The 20,507-nt window shown below is 41.6% G+C and overlaps 1 protein-coding gene across 8 annotated transcripts in view; it reads left to right on the forward strand.

The window, feature by feature from the left end:
• ZNF516 (zinc finger protein 516) overlaps positions 1-20,507 on the forward strand; it is a 210,666-nt gene that overhangs the window by 15,521 nt on the left and 174,638 nt on the right. The window lies entirely within an intron of this gene.

Raw genomic sequence — 20,507 nt, forward strand, 5'->3', positions numbered from 1 at the left:
GAGCAGAGCAGAGGAATGAAAGCTCCTGTCATGTGCATGAACAGACCCATGTACACTGCATGTATCATTTCAGATTTTCAGAACTGGCCTGTCTCCAAGACATTATCAGAGTCGTTTCTCTCATGCAGGATAAGGAAACAGAGCTTGGCCAAGATTAACTGATAGAACTGTCAAGTAGTCTCAGCTACCTGTAAACCCGTTTTGGTGTCTTGCCATCTCTGTCTCCCAGAGTCAATAAGCAGCTAGGCTGGGCGGCATCAGGTGAAAAAGGGGAATGAGATTTGGTGAGAGAGAAAGCAGAAAATGAGGGGTTGAAACAAGGGGGGAAACGGGTATGTGAAGGATCCACGGCTGTGCAGGAAGACTGGGTTGAGGAAGAGATGTATTTAGCAATGGTGTAGACAAGTGATCTCGGCCATGGTGCTGTGGCACCCTGAGGTGCCTTGAAATTCTTTCAAGGGTGCCCTGAGCTCCCACATAGTATTACCACTGTTACGGTGTGCAAAAATGATGCTCAAGATAAAACCAAAGATATCAAATAGGAATCCATGATGTTAAAAGCATTTTGAACGGTTGTGGTCTTCTGAGATCTTCGCGACAGAAAAATTGTTCTGTTCTTTTTCCACAGTCAAAAAATGAGTGAAAACTAAGGTGGCATTTTCTAAGGGGTGCCTTGAATCTAATGAGAGTTGCCTTGTGTTTAAAAAATGGTTGAGAATAGGGTTGGTGCAGGGGCGCTTGGCTTTGTTATACATTTTTGCCAGGCAGCAGCACTGTGTATAGGGTGACCATTCACCCGGTTTTATAGAGGACAGTCCATTTTTCTGGTCCTCTGTCCTCTATTGATATGAAACCGACTGCTTTTATATCTGCTATTTTTCACTGGTTGGCGCCAACCCTGCCCCCGCAGCCTGCGGAAGCTCACCTTGCCACCCCAGTCTCAGGAGGCACGTGGCGTTCATGGTGGTGGGGGCCGTTGCACTAAATGCAACTGTCCGCTGTTCTTGAGGCACCTCGATGGCCACCCTAACTGTGGACGTTAAATGTGTCGATCTTGAGGGAATAGGCATTCTTCATTGTGGAGATGAGGCAGCCATTTTGGGAGCCAGTAAGATGTTTGAGCTTTTCTGTACTAAGCCCCAGGGGTCTACTGTGGAGCCCAGGCAGGTTGTAAACACCTTTGAGCAGAGAGAGGTAGTCAGCGGTGTTAGTCTGAAGCCAGTCAGGCAGAAGGCAGGGTAGATGCACACCTTATAAACTAAGAAGGCAGGGTAGATGCACACCTTATAAACTAACTACTTTTATATAGAGACTATAAGCTTTTGTGAACATGAGCTCACTCCATCAGATGCTGTGAAAGGATGAGCATAAAGCAGTAGACAGAGTGAGTGATTTGAATATAAAAGGTGGGAAGGGAGATGGTGGTGTGTGTGGGGGGGGTTGAGATTGGTGCAGCAAACAAGAAAAGAACCCATAGGACCAGAAAAGTCACGAAAGCTAATCTAGGTAATAGGATAAGAAAAGGATGACTGTGCCAGGGCAACTATGGGGAACAAACCTGTCCTGGTTTGCAGACAGGGCCCCAGCCTCAAACAGGCTCTTTCAAATCTATATATATCAACATATGTAATATATTTACATAGCTATATATTATTTAGTTAGCCTATAAGGCTACCCTGCCTTCTATATACTCGCTTTCCATTCTGGTCCTTTTAACGAAAACCTTCCTTTCTCTATAACCCCTCACTGTGTAGTGGCTTCTTAACCTGGCAGGGGAAATACCATGTACCTGTGTCCAAGAAGGCAGTTTTCCTGAACCGCTTTGCAGGAGAACTGCTCTTCTTGCTTGGTTCAGTACCCGCTGAGGTGCAGTGGCTTTAAGCCCAGTTTATGGAAATGGGAGTCTCTTCCCTTGCTTGCTCTGAGGGCAAAGGGCAAGCAAAACTCAGGGGCATCCGAACCCCAAGCCTCAGGGCTTGGGCCTGAAAGTAGGATGCTTGGCCAAAGTTTTTGGAAACTTCTGAAGCCCCAGGTGTGGGTGGAGGATGTTTGCCAGTAGTAGGGCCACTTATGGTTCTGGACTCTTGGATTTGGAATTAGTTTCGGCTAATTTGGCCTCAAGTACAAATTTTATTAAAAAAATATATCCCCCCACTGTCTGGGTCATTCTTTCTCAGTTCAACTGACCCAGCATGCAGCAAAGCTGTGGAGGAGCACAGGAGTGTTAAGTGGCTGTAGGGGGGTATAGGACTCACCAGTTGTGCATTGCCAAGCACAGTGAAGTCTGGATGTGTGCCTAGGGTTCAGTGAAGTCTGAGAACGTGTGCGTAGGTGTAGAGGAGCTCCATTTTGACTAATTGCCTGCAGATCGTCAGACCATAAATCATATCTGGTGAACCACTTGGGGTTTGTCAGAGTTCACGTTGTTCTGCTTTTCATTGCATCCTGCTACCTTGTTCTGTCCCACAGCCCTGCTTCTTGAAATAAACTTCTCCTACACTCCATGTTTCCTGTTCCTTTCCCGGAAGTCTGAAAGGAAAGTTCCTTTCCCTTGTACCGGCAGGTAAAAGCTCTTGGCTCCCAAATGTGATAGGAGCCCAGAGACTGGGCTGAGACAGCATGTTAGGGAAGGGATTTGAACTGGAGGTACAAGGTGGAGTAGGTCTATGTTAGAGGTAAATATGGGGCCTATCTAATGCTGTGGGAAGAATGGGACTGTGTGTGGATCAAGGGGAAGGAGTGCAGCTAGGATTGTGGGGCAGATGGTAGGCTTATCCATGCTAATAACCAGGAATGTGAATAAGTTCCATCACTGATAACAGACTTCCTTTAAACTTATTAAGATATTCCCTTAAACAAATGAACAGCAAGTTCATTAAAACTAGGTCATGGTCCTCAAGTGTGTATGCAACCAATCCAACTGAAACCTTTCTACCCTACAGCACATGGAAGTCGCTGGTTAAGCCTTCATTTGATGTTCGCTGTGTGGTGGGTGTGTCTATCCATGCAATTAATGTGAAGCAATAAACTCTGGCGCACATCGTGCTGAAGTTTATTGCCCTTGGGCACTGCACCTTCACTTGTGCCCAGCAATGCAGCACATTGAGCTGGGTTGGTGCAGCCCTGGCTGGCAGGGGGCCCTGGGAGTCGGCCTGCCTGCCTGGGGCTGCTCCAACCTAGTTCAGTGTACTGCAGACAGGCTGGCTAGGGCACACGGGTGCCCTAGTGCAGGGCTAGCAAGCAGGCACTCCCCTGCACTGAAGCACCCCTGTTCCCTAGCCAGCCCAGTCAGCGTCTACATATGTGTTGCTGTGCACTAAAAAATGCTTGTGTAGGGCAGTACTTGTGTTTACAAGTACTAACTTGTGGTGGGGTTAATTAATTTCCTATCCTAATAGGGCCACAAATTTAAACTTGGATATTTTACGGCAGCACTAATTTGGCAGATCCTCAGTAAGTCTTGTGTAGATGCGTCCAGTCTTGATTACTTCCTGCACATCCTAACTTTCAGATGCCTTTCTTCCACAATCTTTATTTTGACCAGAAGCATGACTGGCTGAAACAAGAAAACACTACTTCCTCATTATAGAGCTTTAAGTATGTTTGAAGCTACATTAAGCCAGTGCACAGTAAATCCCAGTACACAGACAACCTGTCAGTAGTATGCATTAACAGATTTATTGTAGTTACTTTATATGAGAAAAATTTGCTGGTGGAACTTAAGGTTGAACTGAAAAAAATGCTGGTGGTACTTAAGGTTGTGTCATTTTAAATTGGTGGTACGCAATCTGTCAGAGTTTGGGAACTGCTGCATTAAGCTATAACGTCATAAAAAGATAAACACTGTGGGTCATCTTTTCCCCTTAAAAAGAACCAGTTTCCTCCAGAAGTCATCCAACATAACTTAAACATAGCCATCCATGACAGATCTTCACTGTATGCACCAAGTACCTATGTCAGCATGACACAAGTTTGTTTCAGACTATTAGAAGAAATCATTTCTAACTGCTCTTCGTGGTTAGAGTTTAATTAAGATTGCAGTAATTATAGTCTGTGTAATGAAACTCTGATCTCAGACCTCCGCTGTGTTATATGATATACAAATACTTATTAAAAGTCACTTCTGGCCTTTTTTTGTATCTCTTCAGCTACATAGATGATAGGATTATATGGATTTTTTTGATCTACATGTTTATATGGGTTTGCTTATGGGTAGTTAAATTCTTCTGAGCACATCTGCTGTCAAGTTGAATAGTAATAAATATCTTTTAATTAGCACAACTGTCTTCCAATTGATGTTAAATGGTCAAAAATGAAAATTGCTGTATATTTTCTTAGTAGACAGTCAGACAAGTGGGATCTGGACTTCGGCATCTGACTCCCTACTGGCACAGATATGTTAAGTGTTGATCCAGGACGTTTAGTAAAGATTAGGCAATGATTGTCCTGGCATTCTATACTATCTGTATGTTCATATTGAGAAAATACTTTCTCTTTTCCTGAAATATCATGTGGTGCCAGACATGGAGTGTAAATGCCTTTCAGTTATTCCTAGCATCTCCAAACAAGCAGCAAAAATAAGGCAACCTTTATTGATGCTCTGTTACTGCATGGAGTACTTAGAAATTTGGTAATTACTACAAGTTTTTTGGTTGTTCAAGAAATGAGTTCACCGGGTTCATAGACAAATTAAGTGGTTTAATCTGTATGACTTCCCTTTAGTAGCATTTGCGAAACCCTCCAAACAAACAAACAAACAAAATGTGCGTCATAGTGAAAGGGTACAGGGAAGTATAAAACAGAAAAGATGGAACATTTTTCTTGACTTATAGGGTAGTTGCATTCATCCAGATGGTGTGGCATTGTTTATACAGTGTTTCCATCGGTGCAAGGTTTCTAAATGTGTTCAAACATTAATGGAAATGTTTGAATAATTAAACCTCCCTTGCTTTTGATAATATAGACATATTAGTGGCTAACTGTAAAGCATATTTAATACTTGCATAGAACTTGGCCAAATGTAACATGGACTAAAGCAGTGCCACTCATTGAAGTCATTGGATTAAATGAAGTGATGATGCAAATGGTGGTCTAAATTGCAGAATGGCTATAAATTAATCAGAAAATGCCTTGGCTTAGATGCAGTAGGGGCAGGAATCAGAGTTATAGTAGGAAAACCAATTAAAAAGAGAATTTAAGATAATAGAGAACTCTTTGTTTCAGTTGACTCTGCAACATCTTCAGCATTCATTGGTCCAAATTTAGAGAAGGTGTAAACAAGGTTTGAATAGCACTTTGACTTTTGGGGAGGTCTGCAAAAAAAAAAAAAAAAAAAAATTGGTCTCCCCATCACGATGCCTAATAAACTTGGAGAGACCCTCCCAGGCTGATTTTTCAAAATCTAACAGGGGGGCTCTAGTATCTTATGGGAGAGCTCAACGCTGCCCCCCCCGCCCCTGTATTTTGAACCCTGGGTATAAGCAAACAACTCATGCTGAGTCCCTTTAGGTTATGCTGATCTTGGTTTGCCAAGAACACAAAATCAGTGCAATACAAACTCACTTCCTAATCAGAATTTTAACTCTATTTATGCTGTAACTGATACTAGTCTTGCTTTTTAAGTTGTTTTGTATTCCTGTTTGATAAGTTATTTTGTTCTCTTGTTGTAAGCCACTATGAGCCCATGTTGTAAAAGACAGCCTATATACTGAATGAGTAAATAACTGTAAGTTCTGCTACCACACAGATCATGATGATTTTGGCTCCCTTGTGAGATTTTACATGTATGCACATGCAATATCATCTTCGAGGACTGCATTGTGCAACCTATACTGTCATCAGTGAGTAATTATTACTTATCTGAGTAGGCTTATTGAATTTAGTGACACTTCTCATAAGTAAAGGCTTGCCAACGTCAGTAATAATTATTCAGACTAGTCCCATGTTGTAGGTAATATTGCTCAGTAATTTTAGCATTTCCTGCAAAAAGTATTATCAGGGTATAAGTTTACAGGCGTGAAATTTGCATGTTGTTTTCACTTCTGTTAACAATGTCAGCAGTCATTTAATAATGGAACTGCAGAATGCTTATTAGAGTATATTTAAAAATATCTCTTTTGTAGCGTGTACAGAATCGGAGCATATGCTCTGTTACACAGTTAGAAGTTTAAGCTCCTGTTCCTTCCCTTTTCCTCTCTGGGCAAAATTCTCCTTGGTGCTAACAATGCCAGTGAACCTGAGATTGCAGGGATATAACTAAGGACACATTTTGTTCTTCTTTAGGTGGGAGGTACAGGTACTAGCTATATAAATGCACATCCTGATAAAGTGCAGGTTAATTCTGAAGGAGTGAAATTCAGATTTAGGGAATGAGGGGAATCAAGGCAACATTTCTGCCATTACGGAACAGAAATGCCATAGATTTTTCTTCAGCCGCTTGAATATGACAAAAGAATGTCTTGTTAAGTAACAGTAGAGAAATTTACCTTTTCACTTAACTAGTAGAAAGTATACAATGTAGAAAATGCTGAAGGCAAACATGCAGTTTTAAAAGTGACATAAGAACCCTGCAGTAGTGGAGTGTTTAGCTGTTTTTGGTTAAACAGGCAACATATTTTTACTTCTACAGGAAATTATTTTATTTTACAGAAAAAAAAGAAAAGATGGATTGTTTTTAGCTGTGTTTATTTTCAAGTCTATATGTTGGCAAACTTCCTAACTTTGAACTTTTAGAATTCTAAAAGTGTTGCAGCACATTGTGTTACAGTATATGCACACACAAAAATATAATGTCACAGATTTATTTTTGAACTATAAAAGTGAACATTTGGTTCTGGTGAGAAGCAAAGTGTACCTTAAGGCATCTTTACACCACTAATTGGGATTTGAATTTTAAGGCAAGTAAACTTTATTGTCCAGGGCTGAGAGCTAAATTCACTGAATCAAATTAATTTCTGGTCTAGTTCCAATATTGGTGAAATAAGTAGAGTTGGATCAGGGATAAAGAGATCTAAATTGTTGTTAAAAAGAGAAAAAAGTAGGTAGCTATGTTATTCTAAAATTAGGGAAAAGGCAGGGCAGGGTAGCACCTTTATAGACTAACTTGTTCAGAGAGACATGAGCTATAGCCTAAGAATATGTATATTTGCTCTCCCACAAGAAACTCTCCTAACCCTAGCTTTTCCTGGGTTGTTTTTCTCTTGGAGCAGTCATTTTGGTCTAGAAAAAAATCCAAAACATTTGTATATTGGTGGTTTCTCCTTGGAGGACAGTGACTCTCCCAAGAGAAACCATATGGCTGTATGTGGCCTAAGAGAGCTTGTCCCTTGAACAGAAGGTCTGTTAAGTGCCACTGTGTCCGGCTTTTTGTTAAAAATTAAGGATTATTTTATTTTGATTTTTATATTAGTATTAAAGTGATTAAAATCTTTTGCACATAACCCACCTACTACCATTATAAAATAGATGTACCATATTTAATCAAATTCAAGAGAATCTTGATCATAAGATTACCTGTCCCCAGTAATTAGATTCTATATATGGAAAATTTTATAAATTTGTTACAATTTACCAGGTATGGAATCTAATTATTGGAGGTTTGCCTTAAATTTGTCTCCTTCCCACTGCTACATCAGGGGAAAAAAATCTGGAGGAAGGGGCGGGGGGAGAGGTCAGGTAATCCTTTGCTTCCCAAGCTCCATCCCTCTGCAGCCCCTTCCCCTGCCTTGCTGTCATAGAATCATAGAAAGTTAGGGTTGGAGGGCACCTCAGGAGGTCATTTAGCCCAGCCCCCTGCTCAAAGCAGGAGCATCCCCAACTAGATCATCCCTGCCAAAGCTTTGTGTAGCTGGGTTTTGAACATCTCCAAGGATGGAGCTTCCATCACCTGTCTTGGTAACCTGTTCCAGTGTTTTACTACCCTGCCAGTGAGAGAATTCTTCCTGACATAACCTAAACTTCCCTTGCTGCAACTTGAGACTATTGCTCCTTGTTCTGTCATCTCCTGCCACTGAGAACATTTTAGCTGCATCCTCTTTGGAACCACCCTACAGGTAGTTGAAGGCTTCTATTAAGTCCCCTCTTAGTCGCCCCTTCTTTAGATTAAATGAGCCCAGTTCCCTCAGTCTTTCCGCATAAGTCATGTCCCCCAACCTTCTAACCATTTTTGTAGCCCTCTGCTGGACTCTCTCTAATTTGTCCACATCCTTTCTGTAGTGGGAGACGTGGACAAATTGTTACACCCTTTTTTTCTGTCACACCCTGCTCTCCTTGAGCACATGGAAGTGAGGGGCAAAGTTAAAAGCACTTTGAAATAAACAGGCCTATAACAATTTGCAAGTAACTCTATGGGTACTTGTAGAATTTATCTATTTTGTCCAGGATTGATGCATTTTACCTTTTTTGAAACTGCTGCAAGTTCTAACACCCGGTACTCCGTAAACAAACTTCCAATACACTTTTATACATACTTATGTATAGTATAAACTATGCATGATATTAGCCCAAAGCCAAAAGTCTCATGATTTACCATATAGTTTGTTGGGCTGGGCCCCAGCAGAGTCTATAGTGTTTCAAGCCATGGTGATGCTGAGCTTGGCATTGCTCAGCAGATGCCACCCCCCCCCCCAGATAACACCCCCTCACCCATGTGGTAATTAGCTCCCCACTCATGGCTGGAGCCGGGTATTCATGTCACGAATCCTGGGATCCTCCAAAAATGTATATACAGATGAGGTAGAGGGCAAACCTGGTCCAGTTGCATCTCATGGAGAGTGGGACCATGCTAATCATAGGTGACAGGCTGCGAGAGAAGGTGATTGAGGGTTTCTGGTTGAACTGTTTGGGGGCCCTGGTTAGTAATGTGTGCCAGACACTTAAGGTTAGTGAGGAAATAGGAATAATTTGAAATGAGAAATAAAGGTACAGCTCAGTTGTAGGAATAAAAGGAGATAAAAATATATGTAGTGCAGTGGCTCACCATGACTTAAAAGAGAGTGCAGGGCAGGACAGCAATAGGCATTACTATAGATATTATTCAGGTGGGCTGGCACTGGCCTGTATTTGTGCTAGGTTCCCATCAGCATCTTAGCCTTTTGGCTAAGAGTAACTCATCAGCTAGGAGCAGCTAGTCCTTGCCTTTGGAACTGGTGGCCATGACAGGAATGTGCAGGGGGTGGATCATGGCTCTGTCCTGGGTCTTGGCCCAGTGCTGACACCATCTTGCGATCTCAGCCCCACCCATCCATCCTTCTCCTGGATGCTGCTCTCTGTCTGCCTGAAGCCCCATCCTGCTTGCCTAGATGAGTGCACCTTGCCCATAGCAGTCCCCAGCTGGTTTCCATGGAGACCCTGCCTGCCCACCTGCCCTGTGTATTGCCCCTGGCAGTGGCAGCAGAGCACATGGGGCTGGAGAGGATCAGTTGGAATCTTCCCAGTCTTTCCCCCCTCCCCTGCCCCAGCTCTTGACAGCTCGCCAAAACTCCTTAAGTGGCCCTCCGGTGCAAATAATTGCCTAACCCTCAGGCTGTACTAACTTGTCCTTGTGGTAAGTTTTAAGTTATGTGTACCCAATATGGGCCATGTGTTTTATAGCCATGCTCAGTGTTGGCTGCATTTAGTCAGCTTCATAGTTGGTTTGCATTGCTGATTACATGCCGCTGTTGGCAACAGTTTAATGATAGACAATGTGTTTAATGAGGTTTCCTTGTATGCACATGTAAGACAAGGAGCTTTTTTCCATGCTGATTTGGGGGTGGGGTGGAGGACCCTTGTCTTATACATGTAAATATGGTAGCTATTTTGGTGAAGATGCATGCTACCCATACAAGGCTGGGTAGTATCTTCTGGAATTTAGTGTTTTGTCCTTGATCTTGTAATTTGCTCCAGATAGATAGGGATTTATGACCACTTGGATCCTGGGGAAGCCAGGGCAAAGATTGCTCACATGGACCTGTTCATGGAAGCTTTGCATGGGAACCTCAATATCAAAGATACCTTGAGACTCATGGTCTTATTTTAAAACTCAGACATATCATTTTTATTTTTTCCAGAGAGAAATCACTTTTTATCCTTTGGTGCTTTTATTGGTGTAGGAATGAGAGTGAAAAATGATTGATTTTAAATGGCAAGAAAGACATCATTTTCCTTCTATCTGCTAAAAACAAAAAAAAAAAAACCAACCAAACAAAAAATTGTGCAGCATTGTAATCCATCCATCCATTAGTGGATCCGGAGTCCTCTTGGAAGTGTCACAAATCCAGTGTCCCTGATTTAGTGCTAGATTTAGTACTTTCAAACTCAGATTTAATTTTCCAATCTATAAAATGTCTGTGCTGTTGAAGAAGCTCAAGAGCTCAGATTATTCTTTCCAGTCAGCTGTAATTTATATTTAGTCAAATAGCTCAGTATCTGTGTTGTTCAAATGATAATATCACAACTGTTTTCAAGGGGCACTGTCAAACTGAAAATCATCCTTGCATAAACATTTTGGATCTAACCTACTTAAAAGCAGAGCTACCCTTAAGAAAAAATATTTATTGATAGGTTTTAGAACAATGGCTGTGGTGCACATCCCTGGACTGAATTCTTAACCAGCACCTCTTCTCTGCAAATCCACAGAAAACAAAGGTTATCTATGATGGATGCAGATACAGTCAGTTGGTAGAGAGAGGATGAGTGCTTCTCCAGTGAGTTTTTGTATGTATTTAGGAAAAGTTGGGGAAACCAAAAAAATTGGATTAGTAGGGTTAAATGATCAACACAGCAAAATGAAATAAACGACCAATATCTAACGAACCAAACAAGTTTTAGCAACAGCCCAGTTTGGATCCTCTTGCCACCTTATCCTAAACGCTGTATTTTTCAACAGTGGATCAGACAGGGATAAGTGTCGTGTTGCTGTGACTCCCCTCACTGAGTTCACTTTCAGCAGTTTCAGTGTATTGTCCATTTTAGAAGAGGAAAACCTCTCCTAAAATGGATGCCGGGGGGGTTGTTTTCCATCCTTGATACTACCTGCTTGTGTAGTCTTTCAGACAGAGAGGCAGGTTGTTCCCTGGAGCTTCTACTTGGCTTCCATCTCATCTCGGACTCTAGAGCACTCCCAGATGTATAGCAAAGAGACCTGTACCAAAGAAAAGATACCTGCGATTACTGAGAGTGGAAAAAGTAGTAAGAAAGTTCTTTTTCTCTTTTTATGTTATGTCATTTAGTTATGGTTACTTTCACAGTTTCCTTTTGTATGGTCAGTCTCTTCCATGCTGGAAAGTCCTTACAAATATTGATATGAGGGCAGAAAAATCTGTTGATTTCTTTAAAAAAAAAAATCCAAAAAACAAACTTTCTTCCTTTCCCCAAACATTAAAAATTAAAAGGTGATTTATCAGAATTGGGATATTTTCTGAAATGAGAGCAGTTATGCTGAGGGAGTCTTTCTAGCTTTCTTGCTAATAAGGTTTCCTGGCTTGATTGTTGAAATGATACCACATCCAGATTGGCTGATTAATGTCTAAATCATTGGGTGCTATGTATAAGTAGTCACTGGAGTATCAGTCACACCCATTTTTATCCAAACTAGTTTTTTTTTCATCCTTTTGAGATTAACAACTGTAAATGTGCTGTCAATGAATGGAAGAACACATACACATCTTACGCACATGAACAAGACTGATTCATTCACTTAATAACATTTTAGATATCAGGAGGCAGGTCTGTGCATAGCATTTGTCCTATAGTTTGAATGGAGAAAATTATTTTTGAGAACAAGATTCAAGTCCCAATCCTTTATGGACTTTACCTTTACAAGAGCAGTCTTATTGACACACAGATAGGACTATTCACAATGCTTGAAGTTGTATGCAAGTACAAGCTTTTTTAGGTAGAGGGTCTACATTTGTTTGATCTCTTCATGTGAGAGAGTTAGGGGATTTTGTTTTTTCTTTTCTTTTTTTTGGTGGGAGGAGGTTGGTTGGTTTGTTTGTTTTTAAACAAATTGCTAACAGTGTGCAGCACAGATATCACTAAAATAGAGCATTAATTACTGTAATTAATGAGACCAAATATGTACCCATCCAATTAACACCTCATGCCTGTGACTTTACTTTTGTGGGAGGGGGGATAAGCAAATATCCATACAATCTAATATATAATAATGTAATTTCCTTATCTATTATATTGAGATTACTAGTGTTGCATAAGTAATTGCTGGGCTGATACAATTCTTATTTTATTAACCAAAAGTTAAATCCTGTTTTCACTCTGTATGTGGGCAAAAAATTTCAAAAGTGTTCAAGTCTTTGTAGCCGCTAGACCTCGACCAGTTGCTCTCATGCCACACTTGCTCGGGTAACTGATGTTACATGCCTCGCAGGCTCGCGCCTCTGCCTGAGCTGGTGTCCTCCACCCGAATCTTCTACCCTGTGCTCTCCTGCCAGGACTTGTTAGACTCCGGTGTCTGGGGCCGTTCATCAGGTGTGCTTGTAGACCCGCGGTTCCTCCTGGCGGTTACTCACGGGGCTCCGCCACCCCTACACCCCGGCCTCACACCTCCTGTGGAGCGGTGTCTGGATGGTTGACGTCTCACTCCTGGGACCCTAAAGACTGGGCCCCCTCAGGCTCCGACACCTATCTGTCTCACGCACGGGCCCACTTCCTTCAGATTTCCCTGGAGCTCGGGGGGACAAATCAAAGAAGAAAAGAAAGAAAATGCTCCAATGCAAAACTGGGCTCCCTGCCCCTTTAACTACCCTTCTACCTTCCCAGGTCTCAAAAGGACACTGGCTGCCTCATCCCCTTAGGCAATCAGGTTCCCTGCCTACTCCAAGGCACCTCTAGGTCCAGCGGCAATGCTCGCCCTGACAGTGACCCTTCATGGGTTCCCCCACAGTCCTCTTCTCTCAGGGCAGACTTCCTCCAGTGTTCCCCCGTGGCCGCACTCTCACCTGCCGTTTGCTCCGTCCTTCCGAGACATTCCCCCGCCGTCCTTAAGAGCTGTTTCTGGCATCCCTCCGTCGTACTGTCTGCAGCGTCGCCGAGATGATCCTCTTCCTCCTTGCCTTCGTCCTGGCTGTTCCTGCTCCCCTGGTCCCATGGACTAGATTGCCTCAGCTGTGGGGTTGTATGTGGCTCCATCCCCTGACCCCCCCGCCGGCTCCGCAGCATGCACCACCATTTCATCTGTGCCGGCCAGTGTTCAGCACTGACGTTACCGGCCAGCCGCAGCTGGATAAACAGGCAGCTGATGAACTGCGCGGGCTCTGCCTTCTGCCCCTCGTGTGCTGCACTCCAAGGCACTGGTGAGTATTCATTCATACAGTGCGTCCCGGGACAGTCTTCTTGACTCTTTCTTAGTTTAGGTTGCTAAATTACATAGGTGCTTTTGAAAACTTTACTGTATATCCATATATTGTAGTGAGGGAGTGCTATCCAAGTTAACATTAAAGTTAACTTGATGGCCATTGAGTTTCTGGGAACATTTCACCATGCTGAAAGCTGTACAAGAATCCATTTAAGTATTTTCTAATGACTTGTAGGGTATGTAGGCCACCCTACTGCCTTGTAACTTGTTCCCACTCACTGATGAGTTAGTTGAGGGAGGGTATGATTCTACTTTTTCTTTACTGTTGGGTTTCCTTATCTGGTTAATTGCAGACTTTTGACATAGAAACAGCTGGTGTACCCCATTCTAGTGAAGGTCATTCAAGGATGGGAGAAAAGCATTTTGGATCCTCTTCTCATTCATCCGTGTAGGAACTGGAAACAGTCCAGCCCAGTTTTTGTCTGCATGAGATCCTTTTCTCTGTCACTTAAACTGCTGTTACCTATTTGGAAATTTTTTTTTAACATCCATGAGAAATGTTGTTGGGTATTCTTCAGCTTATTGTCACTGAGGGAGGACATTTATGACTGAGGGTTTATAACATTTAAATGGTCTAGTTTGGGCTTAGCCTGTGACAGAAGTTCCACAGCTAATGATGGTATACATTGTACTTGGACCTAGAGAGTACAGTGTTGAATTTTATTATGTGGCTCTTTCTCATGTGAGTGTAGTCATCTTAGTGGGGCCTTGGTAGAGAGATATTGCTCTATAAAGGGTTAAGATCAAGGACTTAAAGTGAAAGGGGAACCAGTAGTGGAACACCAATGTGATGCCTCTGTAGCCTAGAACATGGCAATGCCAGCTGGAGCTCTGCTGTGGCCCTCATTGTCAGAGCACATTGCCCCAGTTAGGCAATATGTTTTGTGATGAAAATGGCGATCTCTGGCCAGGTCTTTACCCAAGAGGAATAAGCAGATTTTTTGGCTTGCCAAAGATGAAGGAAGGCACGCCGCACCGGTAAGCCAGTGTCCAGAAGGGTAGTGAGTCCAGTAGCACACAGACTGCACTTTACCAGGATAATTAGTGGAAAGATCCTTTAATATAAGTCAGGGTTTCGGTTATGTCCTGTGCGTGTGTCTCCCTCCTGTGGCACTGCTCTCTTGCAGCAGTGGTGTCAAACTCATCAAACCCCCTGGACTCGATGAGTGGCATGGGCCTGATATGGCACCAGCTTCACGCAGTATTCAGGGCCAGTTCAAGACTCACAGGCAGCACTGTGAGCTAGATGATATGGCTCTGTGGGCCAAAGCTGGCCCACAGGCTGTATTTGACACTCCTATCTTATAGAGTTGATTTTTACACCATATGCCATTTTTAACCCATGTATCATGTAGCTCTTGAACTGTGACATCTAGCCCTCTGTGAAGACAGATGTTGAGAAGATTTGGTAGGTGGGTTCTATTGGTTCCTATTATGTATCTTGAAATCTACTAGAAATCCTGTACGTGTATAGATTTTGAAAAAGAAGATAATATCCACTGATGGTATAATAAGTAGCAAATATTGTAAGCATGCTAAGGCCAAATATATGTAATTGCCAAAGTTTAGTTGGATCTTGTTGGCCTGCACTTGATTACTAATTCTTTGGTTGTTTGAAAATATGACCCCAGTGGCACTAGTAGGCTAGAGGTCCTGTAATTATTAGGGCATTGGGAAATCTTGACTTCTTCCCTAAGGGATTCTGAGTATTTAAAAGGCAACCTATCTTATATTATAAAGGTAATATTAATTTTAGTAATCTGGTGAGGTTTTAAAATTCGAATTAAAAAAAGATGCACACTGACAAAGATTAATAGGGCCCTTATTAATGCAGAAGGATTAAAATATATAACGGTTCTGTATTTCCATAAACTTTCATTATATTGAACATACAGTAGGCAGTTTATGCAAGCTTTCCCTGAAGGTTTTCATTTTCTTCTTTAATTTTTAAAAAGAATTAACTACTTATGCTGACAAGTAGTTTTATTTGTAAAATGTAAAAATTGTTTCAGTGTACCAAGTGACTTCAGATGAGTTTTATTGTAAAATCATATTCTTTACATGCAGGATATCATTATTGCAATGGTACCAAATTAAACCAGACAATGTTTTTGGTTCTATTCAAATGGAAATACTTTGATTTAGTCAAATCAAATCAAAATATTGCATTTTGGCTCAATGACATTAAACTGTCTATTCTGCATGTTGTCTCATTGGAGTTGTATTTTGGGTTCCTTAATTTTTTCCTTCTTTTTTACCCAGCCACACAGTTTTTTATGGTGCTCTGTTATCTTACTAACCCAGGCTTGTCCAACATGCGGCCCGCCAAGCCGTTTTCTGAGGCCTGAGGTGCTGCAACGGGAAATGAAAGTAAACACTATTTACTTTCATTCCCACCCCTCAGCAGCTTCTTAAAGGGGTGGGGTCTGTGGCCGGCCCACTGGGTGATCCGGCCTTAGATTCCAAAAGGTTGGAAACCCCTGTATTAACCTGTCATGGGGCAGTGAGTTGCATAGCTGTAGTGCTTCATGGGAAGGCAGAACCTTCCTTGGGAGCTTTAGAGGAGAATGGGAGCAAGAGCACTGAAAGTTTTATTAAGGCAGGCTATCAGCAGGTGGGGTTATGTTTTGGGGCAGTGTCTGGGAACTTTTTAATATAATTTTATCTGTTTTTATAATTTATCTGTCTTTTACTGTAAGCTGCCCTGAGCCTGTTTTGGGGAGGGCGGGATGTCAGTCTGGAAAACAAATTAATTGGCCTGCGGAGCCACCAGGCTCTGCCTGTGGTTCTGCAAACCAGATTCAGCCTAAGGGCTATATGCAGGTTGTTCCCAGTCATTTGTTCCCTGTCAATGCCTATTCATAGTGGTGGTTATTGTTAGGGGCTGGAAGGGACCTTACAGATCATCAGGTCCAGCCCCCCCTGCACCTGGGCAAGAAAGACTGCTGGGATCAGATGACCCCAGCAAGGTGGGCATCCAGATGCTTTTTGAACATCACCAGGGTGGGTGGCTGTATTGCCTCTGCGGGGAGCCTGTTCCAGACCCTCGGCATTTGATTTATAAAGAAGTTTTTTGTCTGTCTAGCCTGAAGTAGGAAAGGAGATTGAGTGGGGAGGAGGTGCTTCAGAAGCAGCTGTTCCCTGCAGATAGGCATTGTAGGTAGGTCAGGAGGTTCAATGCCGAGACAAAACTAAGCTGTTCAATTGGAATTTTTTTTAACATTTCAGATGAAAAACAAATGACAAATTTTCCAATTGGGCCAAAAACTATTCCATTTCAGGTGATTGGATTTTTATGAGAAGTAGATATTTTTTACAGAAAGCAGATCTTTTTGCATCCAGATTTCATTTAGCAAAGATCTTAATTCTCCATTGAAAAATAGTTTTGATGGAAAAGTTTTGACTAGTTCTAATTCTTTTTTTCTTACAAGGTCAGGGAAGTCCTGCCTTGCTAAAACACATAAAACCTCTTAAAATACTGCTGATTGTCCTAGGGCAGGGGTGAGCAATTATTTCAGGTGGAGGGCCACTTACCGAGTTTTGGCAAGCTGTCGAGGGCTGCATTTCCCTCTCTGGTGCAGGAAAGCAGGAACAGCCCCATGGTCCCAGGCCAGAAGCCTCTGCTAGGCAGGGGGTTCTGGTTGCGGGGGTGAGGGGCTGGGCGGGCCTTGCTTCTGGGTATAGCTGCCAGCTTCCCCTGGGTCCTACTGTCCCTGTCTCCTGTCATCTTTGACAGGCAGCCAGGAGTAAATTAATACTAATTTTAAAAAATTTTTAGGGGCCCCGCAGGCCAAATAGAATGGCTTGACAGGCTGGGTCTGCCCCCTGGGCCATATTTTGCCCACCCCTGTCCTAGGGAGTTAGAAGAATGCAAGATGGGGAGAAAAGTCAGTGCTGTTAGAATTATGGTAAAATTCATAAAAGGTCCATAGTTTTGTATCTATAGCATGCTGTATTTTAACTTTGGGCTGGTTCGGTTTCATTTGAACATCATAATCGCCATCTTAGTTGCAACATCTTAGTAACCTTGAAAGAAGATACTCTGAATACCTCTCTGTTCATCAGACACCATTTTGTTGATCTCTGGTACCAAGATGTGTAATTTCTCCAACCTTGTCCTAGACTTATGTCTAAAACTGGCTTTATTTTTTACCCTTCAGCAGGTGGAGACAAGAAGTTAAGTTTTCCTCTGCACTTTTGACCAGAGCAATGCTTCCTTGATTAATAGAGTTGTTCCCTGTCAGTGGCAGATGGAAGTAAATGTCTTAGCGACTATGTATAAGTATTTTTATCTACAGTTAGACTTTGAGGCAAAAACATCTTAGGGTCATAAAAATGACTAGTCCAGTATTTTTATCAGATTTAATCTTTCTCCCATTTTATTTCTGCATATTTAAATAAATTGATCAGCCTGCAACCTTTATAAGGTGCAGGCTGGAACAACCTGGTTCCAGTCTGACATGGGCCAGGTGGTTTTGGCAGTATATCTGTGGCAGGGGGAGCTTTGTTTGCACCTGTGCTGGGGCCAGGCAGCTGGAAGCTGTGCCTGTGCTGCTGCTGGTTCTCCAAGCTTTCCACTTCCCAGCTGGGGCAGAAACCCAACTTCCAGCCAGTAGGGAGCTGCACTGGGGCTGGGCAGCTGGATGCTGTGTCCATGCTACTGCTGCTTCTTTCTTGGCTCCTCCTCCCTTGGGCTCCCAGGACACAGGCAGAACCTGGTGGCTCTGCAGGCCAGATCCGGTGGCTCTGCAAGCCAGATTCAGCCCAAGGGCTACATGCTGCCAATCCAGGCCTGAAGAAATAGGAGAATCACTCGTGGTTGCAGAAAGAGGTGTGAACATAATGTAAAATCAGATGCTTTGGGATATTTAAGAAGGAAATTGGTAGTCATCTCTGCCTATTATGGGGAACTTATTTGCTATAACATCAAAACTTGTGATGAATGTGGTATCTGATAACATGAGTCTTACATAAAGCTTTCCAGCTTTTGTTTCAGTCTACGCAGTTTTGATGTTAAGTGACTTTCTCATTCTAACTGTAGTAAATGTAAAAGCTACTGATCAATACTTGAAATGAGTGATTAATGCTTAGTGATTACCAAACACAGGTGAATGAAATATTTGGCTTCGTGTACACATGACTGTAATTGAAAGATGTGGTAGGCAACAGTGATTGAATGTGCTGAAGTAATGAAAACAATTCTTGTAAAGTAAAATTTAAACATTGTCAACAGTTGTTTAGCAGCAAGATGCAAATATCTTTTAAGCTGTTCTCCAACATCAGTTTAATTCAGGAGCAGTCTCAATTCATGTGTAACACCTTTAAAAATGGGAAAAATCAATCGGTGATCATACAGTAAAAGCACTTGGATGAAACATGAGAAAAAAGGGGGCACCTGATTTTTATGCTAATGACTTTGCCTTCAACTTGAGACAAAACAGTACTTTGCATAAGCTCTTTCCAGCAATTTTAAACTTGTTTCCCCAGTAGTACGTTCTACAAGGGAAAGCACAGTGGAAAAATTAAAACGATGTGAAAGAACAATCATTGACATTATGCAATATAAAACATGAGAAATGATTCAGTAATGGCTACAAGCATTTATATAAAGAAAGAAGATAACATTCCAACTAGATCGTATTGATTTTACATTTAAGGAGAACTCCAGAGTATTGTGTCCAAGTTGTTGGAGGTGTCAGTTGGTAAATACGTAGAGAGTAGAATAAAAAGGGTTTTGTCATTTGTTTGGACCAAAACCTAAAAAAACAAAACAAAACAAAAAAAACAAAAAAAAAACTGAATTACTGATTTGTAGCCTGCAGCCCAGATCTGGCCTGCCAAGCCAATCTATTTGGCTTTTGGAGCTCCAATGTGAACTTCATTGAGACAAGGTGGCAGCTCAGTTGGAAGGCTGCCTTTGTACTGAGCTCCGTGAATTTGGCCTGCTGCTTCTAAAGTTTCTTACTCCCAGTTTAGACTAAAGTGCTAACATGTGGATGACCTAATAAGATACCTAAATACACACTTATGCACCTAAGTGCAAAAGTAACCTACTTTCCAGAAATGCTGAGCAATCACAATTTTCATAATATACTTTGGAAAATTGTGCACTCTGAATGGTATAGTTTACCTTTTGCATGTTGAGTGTTTTTCTGAATTAGTATTCTGGTTAGTGTTCCTAGAAACAATAAACTCTCTCTCTCTCTCTCTCTCTCTCTCTCTCTCATATATATATTTCTCCAAGCATATATATAAAAGCATACACCTAAATTTACAAATTTCATCCCTAATTAAAAAAAACAAAACAACCCTCTGGTTTTTGTTGCAAGCATATAAGCAAAATTTGATAGTAACACCATTTTACAGCACTGTCTTTGGAAATCATTTTGAGTTCGCTGAAGTTCTTGATTTCAGTTTCAGCTAAAATTCTCCTGATGTTTTCTACTGATATGCGAGGGACTTTGAACATATGAGTAGTCTCATTGGACTTCAGATTCTTTGTGTGCAATAAGTTACTCAAATATGTAAGACTTTGTGAGGACTAGGACTGGGTAGAGGACTAGGACCTGGATAAAGTTTCAGTTAATGTCTTTTTTTTTTTTTGTAGTTTAAAATAACTTATTCAATATATGAAAAGCATGTCTTGCAGAACACTCCAACCTTTACGTATGGTTTCATATTGGGAAATCATTCGGGTCTTCTATTTCTTCAGAGGAAAGGAAAAATAATTACCTGGAAATGGAATGGAATTTGGGTTTTTTATGTACTTTAGTACTTGGTAGAAGAAACACATGCATAGATCTTTTAGCAAAGTATTTTCAGTGTTCTCTAAATATAGAAAATGTAAAAGGTGTCAACTGCTCACTTGTAATGTGAAAATAGAACACAAAATCCTTAATGATAATAATTTTGGGTTATAATTCTGAAGTGTTGACTTCACCATATTGAGGAATGTAATAGTTTTGCATAGAACTGGAGACAGCTCAGATCTTTTCTAATGTAGGGTACTTTAATATACTATAATTTGAGTGTATCAGTTATTTATATGCAGGCAGTATACAGAAAAACATGGAAATGTTATGACTTCATCATCTTTAAGAACTTTATAATATAGCAATTTTAAATATATCCTGTAGTACTGCCATACAGCATG

The sequence above is a fragment of the Crocodylus siamensis genome, chromosome 3 (assembly GCF_052110815.1).
Source record: "Crocodylus siamensis isolate JL-2025a chromosome 3, ASM5211081v1, whole genome shotgun sequence".
Taxonomy (NCBI): domain Eukaryota; kingdom Metazoa; phylum Chordata; order Crocodylia; family Crocodylidae; genus Crocodylus; species Crocodylus siamensis.